Here is a 27,700-nt window from a genome sequence, read left to right on the forward strand (position 1 = left end):
TCGTGCTGATTGGATTTCCCATGCCCAGCAGCTGAAAGGATGAGTTTCACTAGATGGTTTAATTTATAGGTTGTAAGATAAGAAAGTGCCCATTGTGGTAATGTAGTCTGATATGCAGCTTCATGATTGGCTGTCTTAAATTGCATACTGTTTGAGTATATCCATTTTATTAAGTGACCCCATACTGTACTAGTGACTCATCTTTATCATTGCTTACCAGTCCTCCAAACTGTGTCATCTACAGTTCTTAGCAATGATAATTTCACCTTTTCTTCCAGATAACTGATAATAGTAGTAAACAGTCATTAGAGAAAGAATTGATCTTATTCGTGTTAAACATCACATTGTTCAAATTAACCAGTTCTTAACCTTTGTAATACTTCTAGTTTTGTGTTAGCCAAAACGTTGCACAGTACAGTGTCGGTTGTCATACAGAAGTGTCAGAAAGAGTACTCCAATCTTGGAGTCAGCAAAAAAAACGGTCAGTTGAGTTGTCAGGCTCTATTTTCATTATGTTTCTATTGACGGGACATATTTTTACTATCTTTTAAAGATTCTGTATTAATTTAGCTGTGTCATTGATTCATTTTGTTAGAATCAATCTTAAATTGATAAATATGAAATTATCTGGACTGCTTATCTTTTAAATACATGTTCAGCATTAGCTTTGTTTCCAGTTTTCTGGAAACAGAAGTGTTCCAACAGTTACTGAAGATCAACATTTATGGTTCAGATAACTCTGAAATCTCTAGCTCCTTAAAACTTCTAAATGCAAATTACATTGACCTGCTGACTTAATTTTTTTTTTTCCTAGTGTTTGTATGATATCCTTGCTTAATTTTCACATGGGAATTGTATAATTATCTTCCTGGAATACATAAAGCATCTGTTTTTTTCTTGTACACATACAGACCAGAAATAATTGTATGCTGCCTTTTTCTAACATTCTACTGTATCTATGTGGCAATGGTCTATATCCAGTATTAGGAACCTATTCATTGCTCCTAATGTATGGAAAATCTTGTTATCGTCCTTACCCCTATGGACCTTAGATTTCTCTTTAGAGCTGTTGATTTCTTTACCAGTTTTCTGAAGTTCACAGATTTTAGTTTATTTTCTTGCTAACAGTTTTGTGCTTCTTCCATTTGTGTATATATTTTTTTATATAGATCCAGACATACATACAGATCCTTGCTGCTGTCACATTTATCTGAAAATTTCTTTGTTTTTCAAACATTTCTTGATATCCTTAAAATGTTTTCCACTACCATTCACATTTTTCTCACAGGCAGCTGATTCACTGATTTTTAGCAATACACAATTAGCCTTTTAAAAATGCTGACAGATGTATAAATACACGTACTTGTATTAGTAGCTTCAGTTTTCTTCTGTTCACCGATGGAAATCTGCTCAACTTACAGTTTCTTACCACTTAACTACTGCTACTTTTTCTTTCAGTGTCCAGGTCTACTTTGTCTGTGCAGTGCCTTTAGAGGTACAAAATTTGTACCGATAATTATTGCTATAATGTTATTAATATCACTATTTCATTAGTGATACTTAGATATTAAAAAGTTGGAAAAATAAACATGTATACATTCTGTTCACACTAGGAGTGGGAATACTCCATTACCTGCATTTAGACTTCATGACATTATTTATATTTTTCTCAGATTGAAGTCACCTGTGATAATGCAGCTTTCTAGCCTACACATTAAAGACTGGTTCTTTCAGTGATGATCATCATGTTCACTAGTGTGATAGGTATCAAGCTCCACACAATATATTGCTTTGTTTACCCTTTAGGACATTGATCTGCAAGCTTGCAAGAACTTTTTTTCTAACTTCTCAGTGACTTGGAAACAAGTAATGCCGTTTTTGACATAGACTGAGACTCTCCTTCCTTTTTCTGCCCACTCGATTCTTCCGAAATAGTTGAGACTGAGTGTGAAGTGGAAAGTTACAGGTATGCCTGAAAGTAAACCTTCCAAATTACAGGCTGAGGTCAGGCAAACTGTGGGCAGTATCCTAACAGTTCTTTCAAATGAGAGCAAACAAAGCTTCAGACCTTGTAAAATATTTAAAGCTGTGTGAAACTCAGCAGTTTTTGTTGGCAAGAGTTCTGACTTTGTTCTGGCTGCAGTTTGCATAAGGTTTGCATACACTGAGAATTCAAACAAAAATGTAAGAGGAAACCCAGCTAAAAGCACAGTGGTTTTGATAGAAACCTCAAAGCAAATATTCTTGACGACTTCCACTAAGAATCCAAATTTGACATAAAAATTATTCACACCTTGGTCCAGGTTTAGAGTCATGTTTTCCTAGTCACAGATGTAAAGCCAAAATGCAAGTTGTAAGGAAAACAGATGAATCCGATTGAATTGTATTAATTTAGAAAATTTGGCAGCTTTGAAAATATAGTTGCCTTTTCCTTTGAAAACTGGGACTGCTTGAACACCCTCATGGTACCACGGTGGAGATTCTTCAGTCCCATATCCACTCTTAATTTGATCTGTAGGAAACAGAATCATAGTATTAAATTTTCTAAGAGTGAATTCATCTGGCTGTGCAAAAGAATAGAGAAGGGACTATCAGCTTCCTTCAACTCCTTAGTACCACAACTTTAAATTGGTGAAGAGCTTAAGTTGAAGTATGTGTCTTTAGATTTCAGTGCAAAGAGTTTCATTTATTACAGCAAATGGGGTGCATATAAGATCACTGAATTCAGCAATCTCTGAGACAGTACGATCAATCATCTCAAGCTAATCCATGTACGATGGAGGAAATGTAAAGATATAATTTGTAAACGAGGTAAAAAATATAGTAGCATCCAAAGAGAAGCAACATTAATTGGAACTTTTTGTCAGTTCTTGGAGCAGTATAGGGTTCTTTGTCATGTGCTTTCTTGCATTCTCAAATACAAATTTACATCTACCGGGGATGAAACAATGTGGAAATCTGGAAGCATACCTTGCATACAGCTTCTTTCTACATATACAAAACCATATTATTATGATTCAGGCTTCTTTGGGTTTGGTAAACCAGAGCCTTAAAAAAGCTGTGTGTTTCAAAATGTCAGAAAAATCATTATCACCTTCATAAAGACATGTGTAGGAGCAATACAGAATACCTACCCTGCCTGCTCCAATTGATGTCACAGTCCAAATTGCCACTGACTTCAGTGAGAACATAATAGATATCTTTAAACTAAAAATTAAATATATTATCCTGGCATCTTTCAGCACAATTTTCCACTGCTCAGACTTTTTATAACATGTTCCTCTGTGTGCAGTTGCAGCGGTTAATCATCAGATACAAAATCTACTGCTTACTTATCTGAATTTCCTCTTCTTTCCCTTATACCAGTAGAAGAAAAATTTTAAAGGAATTAAAGTAGCAGTTACAGAGTGGTTGTGATGCCTTTTTCTCAGGTTGGAGGTCTCTGGATGCTGAAGGTGGAGATACCAATCTCTTTTGGGTTTCACAAATAAATTATTGTTAAGGCTGATTCGAAAAGCTCCAATGTGGTGATACAGTAGCAAAATGTATAGCAGACAAGTTGTTCATTATTAAAAAAGTTTTCATGTAAATTACTAAAATGTCCAAAAATCAGAGATGAAGAGAGTGTTCCATTTATAAACCACTTCCTACTCAACTTCCTGAAGGAAAACTGAATGGGAAAGGCAGGATGTTTTTCACCAAGAGCATGCTAATTCTTAATGTTAAGTAAAAGATGTGTGACGCCGTGTTTCAATGAAGCCCAGAAACACTTTATCCTTTCTGGAAACTGTTAACAGTAAAATAAACCAGTTTCTGTCATTGAGCAGTTAAAAATCCAGTCAGTTCTTCACTTTACTCATGATTTTCCTGGCCAGTTTATAATTTATAACTAATCATAATCTAACTCATCTGTAAATTTTAAAATATATATGTGGAAGTAAGAACAACACCTGATTAAAAGAATACTGTTAAAACCAATCTTTCTGTAAAGAGAGAAGTCTACAGTTGTCTAGATTTTAAAGGACAAGATTATGGTCAGATGAACAAGGAAAATCAGACGGAGAAAATGATTATAATTAGAAAGGATTTAAAAATCCTGTAATAATTACAAAAGTCTAATTTTTTTTTTAAGGCTTTAAGTAATTTGTAAAGGAAATGTTCCATATCTGGTCTCAAAATTTATCATTTTTAAGTCTTTTAAAAACAAAATTTGTAATTAGGGATGGATGTCACTATACATAAAGGTATACATTAAGATTGTATATAATTTATTACATGATATGAGTATGTTTATATTGATAGATTTAGTCTTTTAGTGAGACAAAAGACTGCAAAAGTGACAGAGGCATAAGGAGTAATTTATAAATTAATATGATGTTCAGTAAAATAAAACTTCCTTCTTGCAAGGGAATTTTAAAAGGCCCATCTTCTCAACAAGTCTATTAAAAAAAATACAAGTAGAATTACTAATTACATGCCATTTTAGAAAGATAGTTAACCAAAAGCTGTTTAATAAGCTTTAAGTCAGCAGGAAAAAACTTAAAAGCCACAGGAATCCTAAAACTCTTGTAATATTTACAGCATTTTCAGGTGAAAAGTCTGTAAAATGGCACAATATTCAGTGTGACAAATTTCAGGATGTGTGGTTTCATCTGGAGGTGCTCAATGAGGAGGTATTTACTTAAAAACTGTGATTCTGATGCAAAGTTGGCTTCATTCCTTATTCTTGTTCCTTCTTACTTTATTAGAAATTGTCCCCACAGGTATCAAGCGATGGTTGTCTTAACGAACATTGGCCTTATATTACCTGCTTTTCTCCTTTCAGAGCTCTGTGGAAGAAAGGCAGCAAAGAAGTTTTTTACAAAGCCATGTCGAGATTTCTGTGTTTGTAATAATTACTGCAGAAAGGCTCTCCCTTCCCTTCTGCATAAATGTGCAGCTGATCTTCATCACATTCTTCTTGCTTCTGGCATCATCTCCCGATTAGATCTGTTGTCCACCTTGGTTGTGTGCTCAGTTGTACCCTCTCTCTGTGTCTGTCTATGGTTCAGGAGTTGTTCTGGCAACCACAACTGCATCCTGAAGTCTTTTCTTTCCCCTGTTGTAATTTTATTGTCCGCTGCTCAGTGACCGTGAACTTCCTGTAATCAGGGGCTCTGGGTTATGCCATTGTCTTCTCTTTGTTTAATTATCTACATGGTGATGTCTGCCCAAATGCTTTTAACTTTCTCTTCTCCTTTCCAATTCCTTCAGTCTATCCAAAACCACCCCTGAGTACTCCTCATGCAGGGTTAGGAAAGTAGAGGCTGATTTTCATCCAAGCAGGGATCAAACTGTTCAAATGTTATTTCTGTCTGAGCGGGACTTTAGTCAAATACTTAAAAATAACTAAGTATTGAGCTGTTATTTTCAACTGTGTAGGCAACGAAAATTACTTCACAACTATTGCTGGAGCCGATAGTGTGTTTTGAAATCTGTGCAAACGAAAAACTGCAAAATGAAAACTGAACACACTTATTTCTGACGGCTGGCAGTGTTCGACATGAGCTGAAGTTGAAACTTCTGACATAAGTGTATTGGAAGTGGAGAAGAAACCTATTTAAGGATTGAAAGATCAAAGATTACCTGCTTATCTAGATTTTTGTTTTTTTATGAACATTTTGCAAGGAAACCATTCACCAGCAATTAAAACTTAAGCAATTAAGCTTTTTTCATATGTGCTAAAGCTTACTAATATGTAGTGTAGTAGTATTTTTGATAACTGCTTTTCCTTTGTGGTATAACTTGCACCTTTTGACCTTGAAAAATCAGACATAAAGTGTACTCCAAATAGAGTGAAGAAAACTAAAGAAAATTGTTTAAAATGTCCATGAAACACAGCAAAGACAAACTGAATCTCTCAAAACTGCTGCAGGCTCAAAAGCTAATATATTTGAAGCCCCATAGTAGTATTATATGTACAAGGTTAGCTACGTTTTATATAAAGGGAGGCAGGAAGCGGGAGTCATATTGTCCCAGAAATATCATCTAGTCCGGAAGAAAGCCCTTATGACGGGAACACAGGTAGGACCTGACACTCTCAGGCAGGTTTTAACCCACTACTTGTGATTTTAAAGGAAGTCAAACTGGACTGAACCACATGCAGCATACTCCTGGTGCAAACACTGACCTCAAGAGTGAATACTTCACAGTGGCTGTCTGAATATTCGTGTGATTTTAATAAAAATTCCATTTAAAAAAGGATTGAGTTAAGAGCGGATGGGAAATATTCAACCTAACAAATGCAACTTCACCTTGGAATTTTAAATATCAAATACAACAGGCCGTAAAAGATCAAAATAAACAATTAAACCACATTGTGGCATTAGATTTTCAGCAAGTAAATTTTTTGAAAATCTTTTCTTAAATTTTCTATGTGAATGTGAGTATGTAAGTTTTCCTTTATTTCAGATTCTTGTCTGTTTAAGGGGACATAACGGTTCTTGCTTTTTTGTATCATTTATTTTCAGATCCCCTAAAGGAAGAACTTAGGTGAATCGAAACAATGGAATCAAAAGCCTTAAAAAAGTGTTGAAGTAAAATCACAATCCTGAAAAATCAAAGTAGAAAAAATGCACTTAGCAGTTACACATAAAGAAGACATTTAGAACATAATTATGCATGTGTATTGTTACCTTTGATCTTTCTACATATGTGAATTTAGCTGGGTATTATAATAAACAAGAAGCTAAATTTTTATGTGGATAAATGGATGTGACTTCACTAATTTGCAGGGAAATTCTCCTAGAAACATACAGCATATGTGAGGTATGAAAACCTAAAAATTTATCTGGATCAAAAAAAACCTGCAAACCATTACTGTCTGTCTTGCACATTGTAGCAGAAAATAAGAAGTACTCCAAAGAAACTTTGATTTAAAATTCTCAACTAATGTTGAGGATTTGACAGAAAGAGATTATATTTCTGTCCTGTCAGGATCTCATGGTTTGTCATTTTATGAAGCTTTTTAATCAGTTAGAGATGTCAACTTTTTTTATCCTTATGTCATTAATCTTTATATTGCTCTTAGCAATAAACCCTGTTACAACTTAGTCACAAATGTCAGCAGAAAATTAGAGATTCCTGAGTGACCTTTAAAGATGAATTTTGGAAGCTCAAATTGATGAGGAAAGCTGCAGTTATAATGCCAATTACTTTATATCACTCTAGATCTTGGCTTTACAAATCAGATACTTTAGGGCTGTAATTTAGCAAAAAACTTAAGCATATGCTTATGCCTTGTTCAAATAAATGAGACCTTAGGATGAGCTTATGTTGTGTATATAGATACGTATGCATTTAAAATCTTTGTTGCATAGGGTTGATTTGTTGAACTGGAACTAAATCAGAATTTTTTCTAATGTTTTCCAAATTTTCATTTAAATTATATTTTTTCTGACTTACATGTTAGAAATTATTTTTAGGATGGGTTAATTTTTCCAGCAGTCTGCTAGCAATAAGATTTAGGATCTTTGCTTGCACTGAATAGTGTCTTTCCTGTGTTATTTATTTTACATATTTTAGACAAAAAATAAAAAGTCTGTCTAGGCTAGAAATATTTTTGTGTGGCTTAAGACTGCAGTATATTTAGCAAAATGCATTCTATAGTTGTCTTTCAAAAAACCCCTGTACAACCTATGCAAAATGGTAAGTAATATAAATCTATTGCATATGGAGTAAGAATATATATTTTTTGGTTTTTTAGGAAAAAAAGAGAATGCCCATAGAAGCATAAATATTGGGCAACTGAACTGAAATAATTCGGTAATGTAGACTACTTCCATCTTTCATTTTCTTGATCTGTGGTCAGAAGACATTTTATGAAGGCATTGACAAATCTTTTTTAGAGCTATGACTTTTTATAATGTTAATAGATCATGTAAAGTTATATATTTGAGGGTGAGAAGGGGAATAAGCCTCAAATATTTACTCCTATAAAATGTCTTGTGTTTAGTATTGTTTGTGTGAGAAAGGTTTCTGATCCTGTAAACCCTAAACCTGGATTTAAAAAAAACACTGTCCCAGTAAATGAGAAAAATCTTTTTATTTTGCAATGAGATTATAGCTTTAATTAGTAATATGAGAATTGACATTTAGAACATATCAAACTACATTTTTGCATTAGACTGTATAAATAAAATATTTTCATCAACTTTACATTTGGCTGCATTGCAGATGTGGTAATTATTCTGCACTTTGGAAAAAAACTTCAGAAAGTTGATATGGAGTCAAAATATGCATGGAGACAAGTAAATTGCCAATTGTAACATTTTTTGCCAGCAGCTTCCTTAGTCAAGCAAATCAAGTACCATTCTATCAGCACTAAAATCAGACAACTTGAGACTCTGCTGCCATTTTAAAACTTTCCCTAAGTAAAGACACTGTAGTGGAAAATCCCCAGCTCAGAGGTGGGGATAGAGAAAAAGTAATCATTTACCTGTCACCATGTGTGCCTGTAACCGGCACCAGCTTTCCAGGTATTCCAGCCCCCTCTTACAGAATTGAAGTGTAGAAAAAGACCAGAAATACATGAAATAAATTAGAAATGAGACTGTTTTTCATAAAAGCTTGTAGCTACAGCACAACTACATGGTAGACCTCAGCAAACAATGTTTTGTTAATTTTTGTGCAAGGAGAAGATGATGAGGTTATTGTGCGTTCACCTTTCATTCCCCTCTATGATCTAGTGTTTGGACCCTCTAAAACAGTTGAGACATAGAGAAAAAACTTTTGGACAAATGTCACAGGGTAAGGTCAGGGCATGGCTGACCTCTGTGGTACATTACTGTGACTATGTAGTCTAAATGCTTAAAAGACCCATCCTGTTAATGCATTGGCTTATTCAGATGAGGGTACACGCTCCTCTCCCTTTCTAAGACCAATTGTTAGGCTCAGGTGTTTGCCTTAATCTGTGATTCATGGGCTGACAGAACCACAGAGCAGGAAGCATTGTAATGCTATACTGAAGCCAAGGAGAGTGCCTCCGAGCAGGGCTCCGTTTCACCATCCTACCCCAGCACTACAGTCCCTTCCCTGTTATGTTGCTCCATTTGTCATATGGAGCCTGCCCCATGTTCCAAAACGTGTAGATTCCACCTGGTGAGATACCTCAGGTCTATTAGTCTCTATGGTTCACTAATATTGAACAAATGGGGATCCTCGAGGGAAAATTTTTCATATCATCATGGTCTCCATTATTTTCAGAATTAAATCCCAGTAGATATTTTCTTGAGTGACATGTTGTCTCAGAGGGTTTATCTTCACTGCAAAGTTCAATGGAATCAGAATGTGAGTTTTGTCCCTGCCTTAAATCCATTCACCTAGAAATCCTATCTCTTCTTTCAACTCCAGTTGGCTGTTTACTGTGGGGTGAAGTGGCCAAGAGCTCAAACCAGCACAAGTCACCAGTGGCTAACACAACCGTTCTGTGGAACAGTTACTGGCTCATTCCATTTACCATTGCTAGGCCTTCATCAGTAAGGGCACATGAGATCTTTCATGGTTCACTAGGTTGTTGAGTGGTTTGGTTAGCCGTAGTGCCGAGAAGTTGGGGACTTGTTTCTGGAAGATAGTTTCTATACAAGGGAAGGTAGTACCAGCACAAACAGAGCAGCTCCAGGCTTCCAACAACAGTCACAGCCAAACTCAGATCTGGCAGCTGAAGTGATAGGAGTTGTCAGTTCTGCTTTACTGGGCCACCAGAAACCACTGCCTCAGTAGCCGGACTGTTGTTTGTTGCTGAATGAAACTATTTTATTTGTTTCTTATCCGCATCAGTCCATAGGCCACTGTATTAACACAGACTATCACTGACTCAATTTTGCAGTCATACATGAGCTCTAGACTGTGGTTGCTATTTTCTAATACCAATTTGTGGCTTCCTACAGGAGGCCTGGGCAGCTAGAAGGAGATGTTAACCATAGCCAGTAAATCCCTCTGCAGTTATCTGCCACACATTAAGGTAAAGCCATCATTGATTTTAGTTTGTTGTAGAGCACTCCAATGACATTTAAGTCAGCTGTTTTATGAAACAGCTGTTTCATGAACAGTTCAGCCACCATTGTACCAGGAATGGGCCAAACTGAAGATGGAGATAACTTTGTCAGCTGTCTTTGGTGTTGATTTGAGCCCCAAAGTAGATGAATTAACATGACAAGATAATCTTATTCTTTTAACCATCCTTAATATGACAGACACCATTTCAAAATATGGCCCCTATTAGCTGCATGGATTTGCCGACTTGATTGCTAATCTGAAGATGTTAAAAGAGCTAAAGAACTGCCGGGATGTACACTTGTGGCATTTCAAACTTTGCAAACACATGGGTACAGTTAGGGTAAAGCCACTGGAAAATCAAAGTCATTAAGTTGGTACTGATCAGGTGCTTTCCACATAAACCTATCCTATCATACGTTATGCAGGTCCACTATGGGAAAAAAGGGAACTATCAGTTAGCCTCACTTCTTATCAGAAGTTGCCATTAGCCATTGGTAAATGATATTTCCTTCACAGCTTCCCAGCATCTCAGTCAATTTAGCCTTATTGATGAGTATGACTATTTAGTTAGTTAATGGCAGAGTGTAAATAAATGAGCCCAAGATAGGCTTCACACCTTTATCTTTTTCTGCTGTATGCTATGCAGTAGACGCTAGAATCAATCAGAGAATCCTGTTATTTTGCAACAAGGAAGTTTCTCAAGTTTCTCAGGCCCAACCCACAGAGAGGTTCCATATAAAAAGAAGCCATACAGAAGTCATATAGAAAAAGAGAGGGTTTAGAAATGCTTTGTCAGTTTAACAGTACACAGTAGAATGGCATACATTTGAATTATCTATGTGTCCTGGAATCCCTAGTGCCTTCTGTATTATTCACAAGTAACGACTGTGTTGGTATGGGAAACATGTCTAGGGCAGGTTGAAGAGTAACAGAACCAGTGCACATGAGGAGCTTGAACATATAAATAATAAAATTGTTACAAAATTAATCATCGATTTCTTTAATTGCTTTTAACTTTTAGTCAGAACTGGGCATATTTCTATTGCTCTTGTATAGCCTAAGCAAATGTTAAAGCTTTGGTGCAGAAATTAGCAGGGGCCATAATAATTTTTATGACCATTACACAGCATGCCTGGCTATATTATTATAATCATACTGTAAGCATTATGGTTCTGTGAAGCTAACAAAGACTTTCCACCCTTTCTTAATATGGCATTTGACTATGATATTATGTAAAGAAGGTAGATCAGCCAAGATTGCATTTTAAGCTATATATTACTATTTTAAATACATGGGTTGTGAATTATTTTTTGTCTGCATCATACACATCCTCTCTGTTTATTTCTCTTTTGAAGAAACCTACATGGAAACATTGTTTGTAACTGTTAATAGCGGTATAAGACTCTATTTCCACTTAGTCCTGGCGGTATAAGACTCTATTTCCACTTAGTCCTGGCTCTTGTTCTTTTAGCCCTGGAGACACGTGAAGACTTCAGTGCGCAGAATGAAGTGCTGAAGCAGATGCCATTTTTCTAAAGAAACCAAATGAGGAAAAAGTCTTCAAAGATCATGACGCTGAGCAGTTTGCAAGATGCTAAGATTTCACGTGGGAGTGCCAAACACACACACAACTTACCATGATGTCTTCAGCACGGCATGCAGGTAACACAATCATAAGCATATTGGAAATGCACAAAATAGGTCAGATCAGGTAAAACTAGTGTAGTTACTTAAACTTTAATAATAGATTTTGGAATAATGTTAAGTAGATCAAATTCCAGATTTGCAACTGCAAAGTCATTGAGTTGATTATTTATTTAGATGCTGTAATAATATGTACTAACCATTTGATATATATGCTGACTTCACCAATAAGCTTGAATAAGCTAATACTTGGCAACTTCTGACCTCCATAGTTAGGAAGACAAACAATCAGCTAATCAATTTAAATTGTATATTGCTCCTTTGATCTGCTTAGCAATTCTCAGGGATTCCTGCACACTTCTAAATGTGGACTGTTTGTCTTACATAGTAAACATAGTCAGGAACAACTGTGTGGATTAAATAAAATATTCTTTTTAATAAACAGAATTTATGGCTTCACATAGCCACATGTTCCATGTTACAGGGTTTTATACAATTCTGATTACACTTTAGAGCCTTACAGAGGCTCTTTAAAGAGGCACTTTAGAGCCTTTACAGAGTAAAATGAATTAAAAAAGGGGGAAATATTTATATAAAATTTCTTCCATGAAAAACTGTCTTTCATGTTGCAGAATTCTCTCTGGGATTTGGAGATTGGGATCTTACATTTAGGAGTGTCAGGTCCTTCAGCAAAGTGTCATTGCAATGAAATACATTTTTTCCTTTGTATGAGGGCTATCTTTCAAGCTACCTAGCTTAAAATACATTTATTTCAGGAAGCAAAATATACTTTTCTGTCAGCTTCTGGAAAGCAATGCCTCACATCATTTTACAACCATTTGATTTAGAAGTGTCAATACGGTCCAAAAGATTTGTAAACTAGCTTTTTTGACTGGGGGAAAAAAAAAAAGAAAGAAAGAAAAAAGAAAAAGTACCCAAGTACTTGTCTTCACAAGTTTGACCACTAAAATAACTAGGTTAAATCGGGGATCCCGTCAGTTTTATAAAGACAATCCCATGGTCCATTACAAAGCAACGCTTGTTTGTGAGCTTTTTGTTAACAGATTACATTTGTGTATGTGTTTGAACAAGAACAACTGTCACAGAACTTTTACTTTGAATGAGTACACTGGATGTAATTTATGTTGTGCCTTGTTAGTCTTAATCACATGGATCTATATATTTCAGTATTTGAAGCAGCACAAATAATCCACTGTTCTTAGTAATGTATATTTTGCCACAATATTCCTGTATCAACAGTCTTGTATTTCTTTGTTTCTGTGTCTTTCATTTGAGAACACAACTCATAAAGGAAAACATGGTGTTACAGATACCTGGGACCCTGGGCAGTGGGAGGTCACTAATCAATGCATTAAGCTAGTAGCAGCTAGAACACGAACTGAGGCTGCTAACAACCAATTCTTAGCAATAGAAAAGTAGTAAAAGAACATTATTAAAAAAGATGCTTTTTGAGTTAAATGTGTAGGGAGATCATGTACCCAAAGTTATGCAATAATCTTATTGTGAAACAGTGGACCATCCTGAATTCAAGCAAGATTTACAAGAAGCAGAAGAAAGTAAATCTGTCATCAATTTCTCTCAGTCATTCAAGTATTTATATTTGAAAAATAAGCAGTAGCTCAGAGGAAACAGGAAAACATTGAAGACCTTACCTTGGATCTCTATATCTGACATGCTCTGGAATATACAAAGACACTGGAACTACTGATATGATTAAGGAATATATATTATTCACATTTATTAAGCACTCCAAAACTGAAATGTCTTTCATCAAAGAAGCCTGAGATGTTCCCGGTAAGGTTATGATTGACAATGAGAATGTACATTCAGCCTTGAGTGAAACTTGGGCAATACTCACAGATAACACTGACTCCCTTTAGAAAGGAAGCATAAGAGAGAAGAAGTATGTATCTTAAAGTGATTGGATATGTCTCTGGTAGTTGCTATTGAAGAACCTAAATGGACAGGTAACATTTTAAACACAATAAATCTGATTAAATGTGTATGACAGAGGAATGATTAAGTGGATTGGAAAAAAACAGTACAGTAAAGGAACTACAAATGTAAAACTAGTGAAACAGTAATAGTAGGAGAGGTGTATATGAAATCTGTTCTCATCTTTCACATTAAAAAACAATAAAAGGGAAAATGGAGGGATATTTTTAATGACTGAGATTTTCTAAATGTATGTATATACCTAGGTTCTAGAGTTTTATCAGAGAACCTAAATAGTGGTATTTTACAATTTTACAATTAATGGATAAATTGTGGTGCCTGTTGATGTCAGAGGGTTGTTGTTTTGTTTTGGGTTTTTTTTGTTTTTTTTTTTAATTCTATGCAGAGATCTCACTCCATGGGAGTGAGCAAACAAACAAAAACATCCCTCCTTTTTGTGGCTTAATCCCAGCCGGCAACTAAGCACCACACAGCCGCTCGCTCACTCCCCACCCCCAGCCGGGTGTGGGGAAGAGAATTGGAAGGGTAATAGTGAGAAAACTCATGGGTTGAGTTAAGAACAGTTTAATAATTAAAATAAAATAATGATAATGATAATGATAATAATGATAGTAATGATAGCAGCAGCAGCAGCAGTAGCAGCAGCAACAACAACAACAACAACAACAACAACAACAACAATAATAATAATAATAATAATAATAATAATAATAATAATAATAATAATAATAATAATAATAATAATAATAATAATAATAAAAAAATAAAGGAGACAGAGAAATAAAACCCAAGAAAGACAAGTGATGCAAATGAAAACAATGGCTCACCATGGACTAAGCAGTGCCCAGCCCAGATCAGCAGCCTCACCCTGGCCAACCTTCCCCTAGTTTTTTGCTGAGCATGACATCATATGGTATGGAATGTCTCTTTGGTCACTAGGGGTCAGCTGTCCCAAATTCTTGTGGGGCACTCCCAGCCTACTCACTGGCAGGGCGGTATAAGAAGCAGAAAAGGCGTTGACTCTAAGCACCGCTCAGCAGTAACTAAACCATGCCTGAATTATCAACACTGTTTCCAGCACAAATCCAAAATATAGACCCATACGAGTTACTATGAAGAAAATCAACTCTACCCCAGGCAAAACCAGGACGCTCCTTTACGCCTCTTCAATTCTCTATCTTTCCTTCCCCCTCCGTATTCTTTTTTCCTGTAAGGCTGCACAACTTGTCAACTCTACTCAGGAAAATCAACTATTGGGTTAAATGAAAACCCCAACTACACCAAGATTCAGTAAGGAGGGGAAGATGTGTCTATACACCATACTGTATCTGCCAAGAAGAGTATACCTCAACTGATGTCCTTCCATTCAGCTTTATCGCTCATTCTTCAGAAGCAAATTTGAGAAGCTATTTTTATGTTACCCAGAAATGTCCTTTTTCAGGACATTCTCCTTATTTTCCATGTGCCTTTGCAGGGTTTCCAGGAGGATCTGCTCCATGGTCTTGCTGGACATAGAGGCACAGAGGCGAGACTGACCAACCTGTAGTTCCCTGGGTCTTCCTTTTTTTCCTTTTAAAATATGGGGGTTATATTTCCTATTTTCCAGTCTGTGGGAACTTCACCTGACTGCCACAACTTCTCAAATATGATGGATAGTGGCTTGGCAATTTCATTTGCCAGTTCCCTCGGATTTGCAGATGCATCTTATCAGGTCCCATGGGTTTGTGCACTTCAGGTGCTTTAGATGGTCTCGAACCTGGTCTTCTCCTGTAGCGAACAGTTCTTCATTCTCCGCGCCTCTGAGACTTGTTTATCTCTGCTGGTGATGCCCTTGTTGCAACCCAGTATCCTGTTAGTTATCTTTGCTACAGAGGTACACTGTTCATTCATATTGAGCTTGTTGTCCACCAGGACCCCCAGGTCCCTTTCTTCAGAGGTGCTCCCCAGCTGTGTAGATATCAGTCTGTGCTGCACTCATGGATTATGTTTTCCCAGGCGCAAGACCTTACACTTGCCCTTGTTGAACTTCATAAATTCATATATAAAGGATGCAATCTCACTCTATTCATCTACCTGACTGATATAGCAAAGAGCAGAAGGGCTGGCTCATCCCAGAAATCAGCCTTCTACAGTCTGCTTCCATCCCAATCTTTTCTGTGATGGTAGCCCACATAGGGTAGGACACAACTTTTGGAGAGAAAACCTCTGTTATCTAAGAACACACACTTTGTTGGTGAGAACTCAAAAGTGTGATTGTTATAAAGGACAAAAGATCTTTGTTTTCCTCCCATCAGTGGCTACTGTGAGAGCAGAATGGAGCCCCAAAACATGTAAAACAGGAATCAAAGTGAACATTTCCAATGCTCTCACTTGAAGTTGGCCTCCAGAGCAAGAAAACAGTCTGTCTGAAAGCAGCCTAGTTTGGAGAAAACAGTGCAACCAGTCTCTATAAGAAAAATTACAAAGAAAAAAAAAAAAGCCTACTAGACCAGGGATTTTTGCTTGGCTCCCTCCCTTACCCAGAACTCGTGGTCCATCTCCATAATCAGTTAACATATTAAAAGATTTTAGTGACTGTCAAATTGGGTCTACAGAGAAGTTTTCCATCATTCATTTCAGTCATCCACAAGCCTTAACATTACAACTGACCTTGTTTAGGAAAGACACAGCTCCCAGGTTCCTCACAGGACCACGAAAATCTCTCAGCATTGTGTCATTCTCAGTTCTTTTGTTCTGTGCTTTGGGAAGATACAGGCCACTGAGGCACAGGCAAGGGTCTCTTGAAGAAGATAGCCTAATAGGGTCCACGTATGGGGTGAAGGGAAGACTCAGAGATGGTCGCTGACTGTTTACAAATAAAACACAATAGGTAGAGAAAGGAACCTGGGCATGAGGTGAGATAGAGATTTGTTAGTCTTACAAGCACCTTTGGAGGCATCTGTAGTGAATGTAGATCCTGACACCACTGGCTGCAAGGCTGAAGTGTTACTTCTGAGAGCACCAAAGAGGAGCGGTGGCCTGGCATGCAACATGAGCAGGAGAATGACAGGTATTCACACAGCACCTTCTGCCCGAGTTTATTATCCCCCCTCCAGCTTCACTGTCACACAGGACATGTCTGTTTCCAGGGCAACCTGGGAAACAGTGGATACTTTCACCTAACCATGTCTGAATAAACATGCAAGATGATTTACACTTCTGCTGACTGACAGCTTCTCATTACCTCATCCCTTTATTACTTATATTCCTTTTACATTGTTTTCTTTTATTTATCCTGTCATTTATAATTTTAGCTGTTTTCCGTATTATTATTCCTTCATTCAGTATAACTGGTATAAACATGGTTGGTCTGTCAAATACATAAAATTGCCATATATTAAGAATTCATACGATGCATAATTATAACTGGTATGGATATAGATACTGCATTATTATGTGTGTATAGCTTTTTATATTTCATATTTCTTTATGTAAATATTTATTTATGTAAATAATGAGAAAAGAATCGAAACAGCTTTTTCAGTTTTCAGAGGATATGTAACACATTCAGCTCTGGATCACTGAGACCTTTTTAAAACTGTATTTCTACACACGTAGCCTCTTTGTTAGCTTATTTGTTTTTTTTTCAATTGAGTCTACTGGTCTGTTGTCTGGGTAAACAAATCCTTTGCAAATTTTTGAAGTCTCTTCCCAGCTTTTACTCATTTTTGTCTTTTCTGAGGTAAAGTCCTAATACAAATCTGCTGGACATTCAGCATTTGTCATTTGATTAGGTAATAGATCTTGATTTAGGACCAAGACTTCAAGAAAAGTACTTTTTAGATTTTATTTTATGATGTTTACATGAAAATGGACAGCTTTGTGTAGAGTTTCAGGAATACAGACTATTGATTGCTTTAAAAACTCTAGAGGAAAGATGTTTCATGCATGTATACCCTGTACTGGGATAAGCATAGTCTCGCTTCTGTTTCTTAAAAGTGAAATACAAGCCAAATATAAAACAAGTTATTGTAAAATCAAATAAGTGTGTCTGAATTCAATACTAGGGAACTCCTGAGAATAACAAAACTCATAAAGCTCACAGTTTTAATTACCAATAAATATGTTTTCATCTTAGGTCTACCTTAGGCTTTTGTGTATCAGCTCACTGTAGACACCGAGACGGCGCACTAGATACAGCAGTTAATTATTTCTGCAAAGAGCAGTTCTAGTCAGTGTTTCAGAACACAAGGCTAGGATTTCAAAGGATCCTAAGCCAGTGAAGTGCTCATCACCCAATGGATTTCAAAGCGTCTTCAATCCCTCAGGAATTCCTACGAGAAATTTGAGTATGTCCTGAAAAGTAGAAACAGCAGGCCTCTTTGTTACAGTAGAAGATTTGTTCCCGGAAGATTTACAAACACAAAATATTTATTGTTCACCAACAGTAAGTTTCCTATTAAACCTGCAAGAGTAATAAATCTAATTCTTTTTAATATTTTACTGGGGAGCTAAGAAGTTACTTGAAGACAACAAGGAGCTCTCCCAGCTACCCTTAAAAGCATCCATGTGAAAACAGTTTGAAATCTTTTGACACAACAAATAAATAAAACAAAATGCACAATGCTACACAAAATTCAAATAAATCTTTCCTGGTCTTTCAGCAACGAGGCCAGCAGAGATTATAAAATACAGAATAAAACTGAATAAATATTTTTTTCTCTCCTTATCAAAGCTCCTTAACTTGAACTAAACTAAATTAATTCAGAAAAGAGCAAAGCCAGACAAAACTTCCAACCACAGAGTCAACTCTTCTGCTGAAATTCTGCTCTGACTAGGTTGTACAGCAGAACCTCTGGTCTCCTGTGAACAGCACTCTGCTGTTGTACAGTGCTAAATAATCTCCTGAAAAGGCTGTATGTACTTCTGGGAGGCTGCAATATACTTCCATCACACCATAAGTCAAGACCACCTTTCGAGATTTACTCTTCTCCTTCCCGTTTGGACCTACAGGGGCATGATGATGTCTTTAAAGCTAAAAATCAAATGTTAAAGAGAAAGGATCCTGAATAGTCTTTTTAAAAATTTAAAAATTTAAATTTTAAAATCTCAGAATATTTGAAGAGTCATTTTTTTTAGGCCATGGGAGCTGGCAATACTAGTTGGACTTCCCTGGCTCACACCAACTGGGGGGAAGATACAGGCTATGCTAGTATATTGACTGTCTCAGAAATTGCCCATTTTTTTTGCTTTTTCTTGTGCTTTTGACTGTCCAGATATTTGTGTTAGGACAAAAACTGCATCATTTTTATTCATAGGCAATTCCTTTTCAATGGAAACAAGATAGTGGTCGATGATATTACAGCAATTTTGAATGAGAACACATTTGAAAGGAAGGGCTTCTCTTGCCATGGACAGTTTTGGATCATTAGTACTGATAGGAAAGGAAATATAGACACAGGTTTTACCTGTATGAACTAGACACTCTCTAGAGATACCCAAGCAAATCCCTTTCCAACAAAATTCCAACAAAACCTTTGGGAATCTTAAAGTCCCATTTATTTCTGTGGAAGTCTTGTCAGTTGGTGCGGTACAAATTCAGGGCTTTTACATTATGTGACATTGTTCTCCATTGGACTGAAAGTAGGCTGAAGCAGTGGTCCCCAGTAGCTGGATTTCCATCCCTACCCCTGACCTGGTTCCTTTACTTGTAAACATCTATTTTTCATTCATTTTTCATGTCTTGAATTGTTTTTCTTTCTTCCTCAAAATCCTTCCTTTATTTCAGCACCCTCTTGCCTTTCCCCTGCTCTCATGGGTGAATCACTTCCGAGGAGGAACGTTTGTGCAGGTGGTTTCAGCAGTTGTTTAGTCTCCCCCACCTCTTGCCAATCCACCTTGCTATTTTATCCTTTTACCTAATTATTATCAGAGTGTGCTCAGGTCTTCAGTAAAAGTTACCTGATAAATGAAGTCAGGAAATAAATAGTAACAAAATCATAGTATCAGAGAATCCATGTTTTGATAGGAAGCAGAAACAGTTTCTTTATGAGGAAAGACATTGTGTGACTAACGTTACAGTTCGTAACATCCCGAAGGGAAGTTACACAGCTTTTCAAACCAAAAGAAGTCCAATGTTCCATAAAATGCTTCACACAAGTCTAAATGCAGGACTTTAAAGAAACGAGATCCTGTTTTAAGGCTGTTATTTTTAGACACATATGAGATAAATGGCTTGTTATTCTGTCTATGAAAGTAGCTTGAGTGAACTTCAGAGGAAGGTGCAGTCCCATAATACCTCAATGGGGAATTTCTTCCCACCTCTTGTAAATGCATGTGTGGCATATGCCTTGGGTCATGAGAATTTATCCCTTACTCATCTATCAGTCTATATAATGTGTTATTCTTCTATAGAGTAACTTTTACACTCTTATTAATACATTGCTAAAAATATGTCTTTTGGCAGAGAGTTCTGTTCGTCTGTTCTGTAAAGAACATTTTTTCTCAGTTTGAAGTTTTCTATTGTGCAGTTTCAGGATGAGCAGCTGTTACCTGAGCGGGGCTTGGTGCAGGAACACTCAGCTCTGTATCATACATCGAGGTAGCTACTCTTCCAACTCAGGTCATTTTTGCCTTTGGTTGAATAGTCAACTGATTGGTTGAACCGCTTTAATGTAGTTGCACAATAGGTATAACACTGGCCAGTTCTCCTTCTTCACTAGCTTCACACAAGTAAATTATCTCCTTCATTGTTTTCAATGAAGTTAAGTCCAGCTACAGGGAAGCAAAGGCATGTAATTACTTGTGCTTTGACAGTATGAAAACACATTCTATTTTACATGCCAAACACAAAGGGAGATGTCTGTCATTACATTTCCTAGGGAAAAAAAGCCCACAATTACGTATTTTACAATGCTGTCTTTTTATTTATCCTCAGTAAATGCATCTTCTATCATTTGCATTTTTTTGGCAATTTATCTCCAGTCATACTGAGGAGCACTGTGATCACTATTAATGAATTAAATTTTTCTGGACTATAGTGAAATCTGTCATTATCCACTATTCTTATTATCTTCATTTAACCAAGGAGGAAATGGATAAAGTGTCTGTGGCAAAGAGAGACAAAACTACTTGCCTTTCCATGCTGAACTTGTTCTGCCTTATTTCCTCTCAAAAGAACATAAAGGCTTCTGTCTTTCTCCCTGATTTTTTTTTAACTTGCTCATCTCTTATACAAAATCCCAAACAATCTCTCAGTCCCCACATTTACCGTCAGTCCCAGTGACTCAATTCAGGCTTTCAGCATTTGTATTTACTCTAACCTTGAGCGGCAGCTTTTGTTTTCAGCCCTAACTCTGCATATTAGCCTGTTTGGCTCTCTGATTTTCCTGGAATAAAGGATAATACAAAGCCAGCATTTGTAACTTGGTTTCTGTTTGTGTTTAATGATGAAAAACTAACCTGATAATAAGTTAATAGTTTCCACTGAAGCAACATTAATTGTAGTGATTTTAATGTACTGTACGACAAGCTATCACATAAAAACATATTCATGCAGAACTACTTCCTTTGGTGTCTTGTTTACTCTAAAATACAGTTCATAGAACTGTCAACTCTGAGTAGTTAGCTACTTGGTCAACTATGTACCAGTACAAACAAAGGTAAAGTAATATAAAGAGGTTGACACTGAAACCAAAACCAAAACAAATTACGCATTGATGGGGAGATTATATCAGCACAGTAATTTCTGTGGGGCTTGATGAAGTTTCTCTGCCCAGTAAGAGTTAGCTTATTAAGAGGAAGATCAGAGCAGCAAAATGCAGCCTTGCCATGTCTCTGTTTCGGCAAGGTCCATCAGCCACTGTAAGATGTGAGAAGTGACCTTCTTTCTCTCCTCTATGCTGAACATTAAGAACCCTTCACAGACAGGCAGAGGAGCTGAGCTTAAAACTTGCCAGTCCTGCAGAACATCTGGACTTGCATGACGGGGGCTGCAGAGGAATGAGGCCGTCTCCTGTTTAGTCACTGCCAATGTAATACAGCAGTGACTGAAATTCAGTTTCCTTTGTCTGGTACCTGCCCATTCGTTCACTGTACACACTACGGTAGCATACAACACACCCTTGAAATTACCGCAAAACAGGAAGAAAACGGGGGACATCAGTATTTATGAGAGATGTGTGAAATACGACACTCATATTCCACAGGGCTTGTTCAGGCTGTTTGTAGAATTTCACTTGGTTTAGTCTTAAATAGCCCAAGTTTTACTTTGAGTATCAGCTTCAAATAAACTCTAAAGGGTTCGACTCCAAAACCATGGAAATATGAATTCCATACAAGGAAGTCTAGTCCACAGGGTAAACCTGGGGAACTTCATGTTGCAGGAAGTCATCAAAACCAGTGTCTGGTTTGAGTATATATGTTTTATTTTTAAAGGACTAGGTAATTAAACTCTATTTAAGCAAGGTAAAAAAGGGATATAAATGAAACCTCATGTTTCACATCACAAAGTAGGCTCATTACCTGCTGCAAGGCAGTAATGTAATAAGTTTAATACAATTTAATAAGGGTTTGCACTGGCTCTTGTTGAAATCAAAAGTGTTTCCTTGACTTAAATAGAACTTATATGGTTCTGGCTCTTAGGTGCCTAAGGTCCAAGTCTAAATTCCTGTGAAGCACCAGCTATTGACCATGGCTAACTAGCTGATTCAATGTACTGTGTTACTGAGAAGACAATTCTTGTGCTTTTAAAAAATAACTAAGGAATTGCCTTTGAAGTGGGGCGGTGTTTGCCAACACGCTTAGAGAAATACTGTTTCTTTTACTTGTCTACTTTGTGGCATTGTAGAATTAAGGCTCTGTTTATACTCAGGTTTCGAAATACAGCATCAGGTTTTGTCCAGGGCACTACATGTTGTTGGTTTGATCATATCCAAGTTTCACTTAATTGCATGAGTAGAAAGGGACTTTATGGACTATTCCTCTTCCTATACAAAAGTAAATGAGAATTGAACTGAAGAATACATCTGCCTTCCCACCAGGGGAGCAGTACTACTTGTAGCATATTTGAATAGTTAAAGTAATACAGCTTTTGTACTAAGAAAAGGACTAAGGAATTTCCTCTGAATGTTTCCAGAAGCAGAGGAAGTGAGAAGGGCTTGTTCTGCACATGCTAAAAAACTAAGGAGTCCTGAAAGATGGAGCAGCTTTTGCTATTCATTGATTTACAGATTAATAGGTTATATTGCTAAAAGGGATCATTCTGAACATTTCATGACCTTCTGCATAGTGCAGGCAGGGAATTTAATTATTCTTGCCCCGTGACCCAGGAAGTCACTTTGTACTTGCAAAGAACCAAAAGAAAGCACATAAAAATGCAATACTACAGCACCACAAAGTAATCGAATGATTCTTACAATTCAGTCATTTAATTTGCAAATGTTTGAAAGAGAAACCAACTGATAATAAAATCTATTTTTGCATGAAGTCTGAAGTAATCATCAAAAGTCTCTATTCTACTGCGTGATAATCTGCTGATGGCTCTTGGTAGCTAAATTGCCATATGGAAACCCTTCCAGGACCATAGAGTGCTCTAGCCTTTCTTTTTTTCAGAAAATATGAAGGGTGTAACCATCTTTCAGTTGATGGGCAGGGTTTTCTTGGGAAATTGCTCTTCTGACATTTGGATTGAGAGCACCCCTGAGGAGATGGAGTTGGGGGTGTTGGTTGATGAGAAGCTCAACATGAGCCAGTAATGTGCTCTCACAGTCCAGGAGGTCAACCATACCCTGTGCTGCACCAAAAGCAGCGTGGCCAGCATGTTGAAGGAGGTGATTCTGCCCCTCTACTCTACTCCGGTGAGACCCCACATGGAGTACTGCATCCAGCTCTGGAGTCCTCAGCACAAGAAAGACAGGGACCTGTTGGAGCGGGTCTACCGGAGGGCCAGAAAAATGAGGTCTGGAGCACGTCTCCTTTGAAGACAAGCTGAGAGAGTTGGGGTTGTTCAGCCTGGAGAAGAGAAGGCTCTGGGGAGACCTCACTGTGACCTTTAGTACTTAAAGGGGGCTTATAAGAAAGATGGGGACAAACCTTTTATTAGGGCCTGTTGTGATAGGACAAGAGGTAATGGTTTTAAACTAAATGAAGGTAGATTGAGACTAGATAAAAGGAAGATTTTTTTTACAATGAGAGTGGTGAGGCACTGGCAGAGGTTGCCCAGAGAGCTGGTAGACGCCCCAGCCCTGGAAACATTCAAGATCAAGTTGGACGGGGCTTTGAGCAACCTGATCTCGCTGAAGATTTCCTTGCTAATTGCAGGGGGATTGGACTAGATGACCTTTAAATGTCCAACCCAAACAATTCTATGATTCTATGATTCTTTGAAGATAGAAACTTCCTCAGTTTAATAGAACTAAATATTTGTTTGCTCAGCATCTCATTTCTGTTTTCCAGGATGCCTAAGGAAGGTGGATAACCTGGAGCGAACGCTTTGTTTCAGAACACAATTTCCTCACCTGTTTTTGGCTTTAAAGAGGTAGTGTACTAAGAGCATCAAGGGAGAAGCTATAGGAATTTTCACTCTGAAGGAGTTCAAATTTTCTGGACTAGAGTAAGGGGACATAAGTGAATTGTTTTTCATAGGAAAAAATTTATTTTAATTCAAAATTTAAAAAAAAGGCAAAAAAAAAGAGAATAGCTTGTTCAAAGACTTAAGAATTTCAGTCCTGGCCTTTAGTATTGTTTCATTTGCACATCATCTGCCAAAGCCTCCAAAATTATTATCTGGACAAGAAGTGAAGACACAAATCTATTACAAACATTGTTATAGTTTCACTTTCAGACACATTCTTCATAAGATTCATTATTAAGCATACGTGGCCTGTTAAATTAACAAAATTTCTGCTACTCGAAAGCAACTTTACATAAAATTCAAGACTTTACAGAGATCTCAAATATTATATAAATTACAGCATAAAAATGAGACTTACATGTGAGTCTTGTAGCATCTGTATTTGATTAGAGATCTGATGGTAATGAGCCCATTTCCTATCCCAGGAGGAGAGAGAGTACAATACAAACAGAGAAGAGAATGAAAATTCAGTGAAAGAGGGGTGCATTAAGCAGACTCAGATACCGACAGAGAACTCAGTGCTTTTTAACAGCAAGAGAAAAACCAGATATTCCTAACTAAAAGCACAGTCTTTTATAATCAGTTTCAAGGACTTAAGCTTCTGTTCACTACTAGGTTTATGACATAATTCATTTAACTTTTCTTGGTTTCCTAAACGTTTCTTCTTCATTGCTTTCTTCTCCGGACTAGCTTCTACAGAAATTTGGCTGTTAACATGGCTTGAGGTCAGCTGATAGAGCAGACAGAGGACCTTTTCAAGTCCTCTCCTTCTCTGGAAGAGCAAACAAGACAGCCCATGTTCTGTTCCTCTCCCACTGAGCACAGCAGGAGTTTTTTCTCCTGTATCTCCTTCAATTTTCTTTCAATAATTACTGGAGGCAGGTTAATTAAAACCAAGCCTGTTGTACATAGCATTAAGTAATGTTAACAATGTCCTAGAATATCTATTACAGAAACACTGGGAAGTTGCCAGGGCATTGAATGGAGCTAATTTTGTCATGTGACCTAGAGCAGAACATACAGTATTGTAATAGCGACAATGCAGCACAGTATCAGACAGTCTGATATTACACCTTGTAATGCCATGATGCTGTTAACATAGTATAAAATAAATTAGTTGGATGAGTTAGGCAGATGAAGAATAACAAGAAAACTTATCTTTGCACACAAAGATATTCCAGTGGTAAATGACTAGCAAATAAAATAAAACCTTAAGAAGAAGGCCGGTCTATTGTAATCTATCTCATTTCATAATAAGAAGTGATGGTAAGGATTTTAATGCACATAAAATGTAGGTATGGTTCCACAAATACTTAAAACTCTTGGCTTTTCATGTATTTATGTTTATGCATAAGCTATGGCAAAACGTTCCAGAGACTTCAGAGGGACAGTTCCCTAAGCGTGGACTATTCAAGATAGTGATGGTTTTCACGATTTGCATAATTTACTCCATACTAGCCAAAGAGGACACAAAGAGGACAATCTTTGCAGAGAAAGTCTCCTGCTAGCTTCAGAATTATTTTTCAAGAGAAACCTGATGCACACATTCTCCTTGTACCTTAATTAAAATACTTTTCCAAGTGAGCTTGTTGTTCTTCTTGACATTACAATGAAATTTTCTCAAGTTTAGAAACCAAGGACGTTGGCCTGATTTTCATTAACAAGCCCTGGTGATAACACTTGGTAATCAGTTTCTTAAACTGATTTTGAAATGTGTTCTTTGTAGTGAAATTTTCACGTTGAGGATGGGATCGATTCAACCTAACTGCAGTTGGAGGGCATCTACATCTGGGGCAATGACCCTTGGTTTCTTTTACAGGCATTGCAGTGGAGGGAAGGTGTCTGTCCAGAGGCAGTTCAGATCACAGGAATAAATCACCCCCTCTGAGGTACAACGTAGAAGTGTAGCAATGAGGATCTTAATTTAGATGCCTTACTTAAGTTCCTAATTAGATGTGCTTTGGATACACAGAACTGGAATGTGTTTTCCTTGAGTAATTACAAGGCATTAACAGCTCTCACAATATTTGTTAACAATTATTTTCTTGATTCCTGTTTGAAACCCAGAAATGTTGGGAGTATTTTGCTAGGCTTTCTACTGTATTGAATGCTTTGTTGGATACTTACTCATGATGTACTCTAAAATGTTAGATCAAAGTAAGTATTGTTGCCTTGCAAATTATCATGGGTGATTTAAAATAAAGGTCCAAATATTTAGACTTTAATCATCAATTTAGGCTCTGGAGTAAAAGTTGTTTCATACATCTGTGTTTAGATTAATGATATGGCCCTTATATTTCTTCAACTAAAATTTTGCAAGACTTTTGATTTAGTACTGCATCATGTCCTAATTAAAAGCTTGTACTCTACAACATAAATAGAGCACATGTAAAATGAATTAAAAATTGTCTGGTGTTGCTCAAAAAGTAGCTACCTTTGGGGAATGACCAGTGAACATGTGCAGGTTTTTCTAGAGACTGGAAGCCTACAGCTGTTCTACATTTACATCAACAGTGTATGGATGGCAGAATGATTTTGGAGGGGGTTGTCTAGATGGCTTAGTAACTTGGGCCTATTTAAAGAAAGAATGCTTTAATATGGCAAAATATCATAGAATCATAGAATCACAGAATGGTTTGGTTTGAATGGGACCTTGAAGATCATCTAGTTCCAACTCCCCTGCCCTGGGCAGGGACACCTCCCACTAGACCAGGCTGCTCAAAGCCCCATCCAGCCTGGCCTTGAACATTTCCATGGAAGGGGCAGTTAAAGTTAAAAGTTAAAAGTCTAGCAGTGGGAATGTGTGCGTCTGCACAGAGTGGGGAAATGTACTGTGAACAGCCCTAACTCTGTGAGGAGTAGAGGTCACACAGGGTGCACTTGTAATGTGGTGTTAAAGCAGTCCTGCTCTCCTGCCCTGCATGTTCAGAGGATGTGCTGGAGGGAGCTACAGGTCTACGTCTGCTTAGATTTTCTTGGTATGAAAGCAGAGCACATTGGGGTAGATAGTGGGAAGAAAGACACAAAGAACAATGCAATCATCAGGCACAGTCAATATGGGTTAACAAAGGGAAAATCCTGTTCAATTAATTTTATATCATTCTATGATAAGGTCACCTGCCTAATTGATGTAGGGAAGGCAGTGGATGTAGTTTTTCTGGATTTTAGTAAGCCTTTTGATATTGTCCCTCATAGCATCCTCCTGGACAAGTTGTCCGACTGTGTGATGTGCAGGTTCATGGTGTGCTGGGTGAAGAACTGGCTGTAAAGTGTTGTGGTAGTCACAAGTGACAAAATGCAGTGAATCCAGTGAGCACTGGTGAAGCTCCGCAGCTTTTGGCTCAGAAAATGCTTAGCTGGAGAATGCCCAAGCAGAAGGTACGCCTCCTCTCATTGAGTCTTCCCCCAGCAGCTGCTTTGGAACCACTGTAG

The sequence above is a fragment of the Chroicocephalus ridibundus genome, chromosome Z (assembly GCF_963924245.1).
Source record: "Chroicocephalus ridibundus chromosome Z, bChrRid1.1, whole genome shotgun sequence".
Lineage (NCBI taxonomy): Eukaryota > Metazoa > Chordata > Aves > Charadriiformes > Laridae > Chroicocephalus > Chroicocephalus ridibundus.